At 36.6% G+C, this 3,645-nt stretch overlaps 1 pseudogene; it reads left to right on the top strand.

The window, feature by feature from the left end:
* Nucleotides 1-2,126: 2,126 nt before the first annotated feature.
* On the top strand, nucleotides 2,127-3,151 carry LOC136169344 (histone-lysine N-methyltransferase SETMAR-like; annotated as a pseudogene).
* The last annotated feature ends 494 nt before the right edge of the window (nucleotides 3,152-3,645 follow it).

The raw sequence follows: 3,645 nt of genomic DNA, 5'->3' as shown, positions 1-3,645 counted from the left end.
TTCTGTTTCTCCACTCTGGGTTGAATATCCATCTGTTTTAGCATCCGTACTTCCTTGGTTATGTTTATTTTGTGTACATCTGTCTCCCTCCATAGGATACGAACTTTCTAATAACAAGAAACCTGCTAACTGGCAACAGTATATCCAGTGGTAGCCATATTTGAGCTCATGATAATGTTCAATGGATATTTAATGATAAAAGTACAAGTGAATGAGTAAATATGTAAATCAATAAATTATCTTTTACATGGGAAAGGGGGAGTTCTCATTCCAGAGAAAAGTTGAGTTTTCAGTTCTCAGTGAATCTTATTTTAAAATTCTGTGGTACAGTTAGTTCAGTCACTCAGTCGTGTCTGACTCTTTGCGACCTCATGAATCGCAGCACACCAGGCCTCTCTGTCCATCACAAACTCCCAGAGTTTACTCAAACTCATGTCCATCACATCGGTGATGCCATCCAGCCATCTCATCCTCTGGTGTCCCCTTCTCCTCCTGCCCCCAATCCCTCCCAGCATCAGGGTCTTTTCCAATGAGTCAACTCTTCCCATCAGGTGGTCAAAGCATTGGAGTTTCAGCTTCAGCATCAGTCCTTCCAATGAACACCCAGGACTGATCTCCTTTAGGATGGACTGGTTGGATCTCCTTGCAGCCAAAGGACTCTCAAGAGTCTTCTCCAACACCACAGTTCAAAAGCATCAAGTTTTTGGTGCTCAGCTTTCTTCACAGTCCAACTCTCACATCCATACATGACCACTGGAAAAACCATAGCCTTGACCAGACGGACCTTTGTTGGCAAGGTACAGTACAACTATCTAAATGCCTTGAGTTCAAAGCATAATAAGGAAACAATCTATAATTTTATACCAAAAACTGATAAGGCTACAACACAAACAACTTTGTTTCAGTTGGCAAAATTACTGTTTTCAACTAAATATCACTTTTTATTTCTTATAAATTCTTATGCTTTTTCTCAGACCAATTAAAAAGAAAGCTAAAGTTCATATATGTGAAGATATATCCCAGACAAGTTATTTATATGTAAATGAAAAAATCTTATATGCTAAGGTATGGAATGCAGTGTCTTCATGAAGGGTTCCGTGGATCTTCCACCTTTCGATTACCTTAATAAATAATTTAGCAGCTCTTACTTTAGGAAGTATAAAGTATGTAGAAGTGGTAATTTAAAGAAATGGGTATAAACAGGAGGGGATAGTATTAATGAAAATAACTCAGGATATTCTAAGATACATGCACACAAGTTTAGACATTGGTGGTAACTGAAACTTTTGGTGTGAGTGTAATAATGTAGGTTAATGTGATGAAATGCTGGGAGCTGAAGGCAAGGTACACAAGGGGAGAAAATATAGTTTTCATACAGAGATAGCAGGCATAATAATAATAATAAATATTCTGCCTACTTAGTTTTTGATTCATTTATTTTTTAAAAATGATTACTGGGAACCTTTTTTGTGCTAGAGAATGTGTTAAATACCAGATATAAATATAACAATTCCACCCTTTTTTGAATTTGTAGAAAATCAGATGTGATGTAATTGTTTTTCATACAAAATATCTTGTGAACACAGATTAAAAAGAACAGACAAAATTTTAAAAAGAACAGACAAAAATTTCTTCATCATGACAGAGCCCAAATGCTTTACAAATAAGACGTCATGTATGCCAGGAAAGTAGAAATATCACTGAAAGAAAAAGGGACAACTTATTCCAGATGTGAAAGAATACTCAGTCAATGATATAGGGTCATAAAAACTGGAAAGCAAACAATCCTACATCATTTGAATATCAAGGTAGAAAATGGAGAACAGAAATGCAGCAAGAGATGAGAGTGATGCTCATAACAGTCCTATGAACTGGTAAGAAAAGATCTTATTCTCACTTAGATGAGCAGACAAACTCAAGAGTTGAAAGCATCACTCAACTTTACAAGGCTGATATTTAGGTTGGTGCAAAAGTAATTGTGATTTTTGCATTATTGAACTTTGCTGTTTATCCATTCTCAAATAAATATGGTTATGTTATACATCATTTTAATGAGCATTTCTTGCTTTATATATATTTTTTGCTAATGACATTACTTCCTGTGTATTTTATATTTATTTTAGACTATGGAAATGATGTTAGATAAAAAAGCAAATTTGAGTGGTTTTCTTATTTGAGTTCAAAATGTGTCATAAAGCAGTGGAGACAACTCAAGAACACATTTGGCCCAAGAACTGCTAGTGAACATGCAGTGTAGTGGTGGTTTAAGAAGTTTTACAAAGTAGATGAGAGCCTTGAAGATGAGGAGCTTGGAAACTGGCCATTGGAAATTGACAACGACCAACTGAGAGCAATTATTGAAGCTGATTCTCTTACAACTACAGAAGAAATTGCTGAAGAACTCAACAGTATGCCATTCTGTGACCACGCAGCATTTGAAGCAAATTGGAAAGGTGAAAAAGTTCGATGAGTGGGTTCCTCATGAACTGACTGCAAATCAAAAAATTCATTGTTTTGAAGTGTCATCTTCTCTCATTGTATGCAACAACAACAAACCATTTCTAGATTGGATTGTGATGTGCAATGAAAAGTAGATTTCATATGACAACTAGTGATGGCCAGTTCAGTCGTTAGACTGAGAAAAATCTATGAAGCACTTTCCAAAGCCAAACTTGCACCAAAAAGAGGTCACAGCTACTGCTTGGTGATCTGCTGCCAGTCTGATCCACTACAGCTTTCTGAATCCCAGCAAAACTGTTACATCTGAGAAGTATGCTCAGCAAATCGATGAGATGCACTGAAAATTGCAAGGCCTGCAGCTAGCATTGATCAACAGAATGGGCCCAATTCTTCTCCACAATAATACCCAACCACACATTGCACAACCAACACTTCAAAGGTTGAACAAATTGGGCTGTGAAGTTTTACCTCATCCGCCATATTCACCTAACCTCTTGCCAACCTACTACCACTTCTTCAAGCATCTTGAAAACTTTTGGAGGGTAAATGCTTCCACAGTCAGCAGGAGGCGGAATATGCTTTCCAAGAGTTCGTTGAATCCCAAAGTACGGATCTTTATGCTACAGGAATAAACAAACTTATTTCTCATTGGCAAAAATGTGTTGATTTTAATGGTTCCTATTTTGGTTAATAAAGATGTGTTTGAGCCTAATTAAATGATTTAACATTCATATACAAAACCATAATTACTTTTGCACCAACCTAAATAAAACAAATATATTCTGTCTCCCATTCCAATAATCTGTCCAAATATTAATATTTTCAACACTGAGTTCAAAGAAACTTTAGGATTCTATGATGGAGTTTCAGGAGTTACAAAGACAGGCGAAGGAGAATCTGAATTAACAATCATGAAAGCTCCATTTGTGCTTTTAAAATAATTGGACTTCTTACATTATTTATCTTTGAAAACCATTTTCCACTACATAAATAAAGTTGAGAGATATTGCACTATATCAATCTTCCTCAAGTCAAACTCATGGCTTCATAATGAGCTTGTGAGGTAATGAATAGTCGTGAGTAATGTTATCATAACTGGAAGAGGACAAGATGGCAGCTGTCTCCCGGGCGAGGTAACAGCTGGTGACCCACGAGAAAGGCTGACTCAGCTGGACAGCCAGAGAC

Source organism: Muntiacus reevesi, chromosome 5, assembly GCF_963930625.1.
Source record: "Muntiacus reevesi chromosome 5, mMunRee1.1, whole genome shotgun sequence".
Taxonomy (NCBI): domain Eukaryota; kingdom Metazoa; phylum Chordata; class Mammalia; order Artiodactyla; family Cervidae; genus Muntiacus; species Muntiacus reevesi.
Note: the sequence above shows the minus strand (reverse complement) of the source record. Positions and strands in the feature narration are given on the sequence as shown.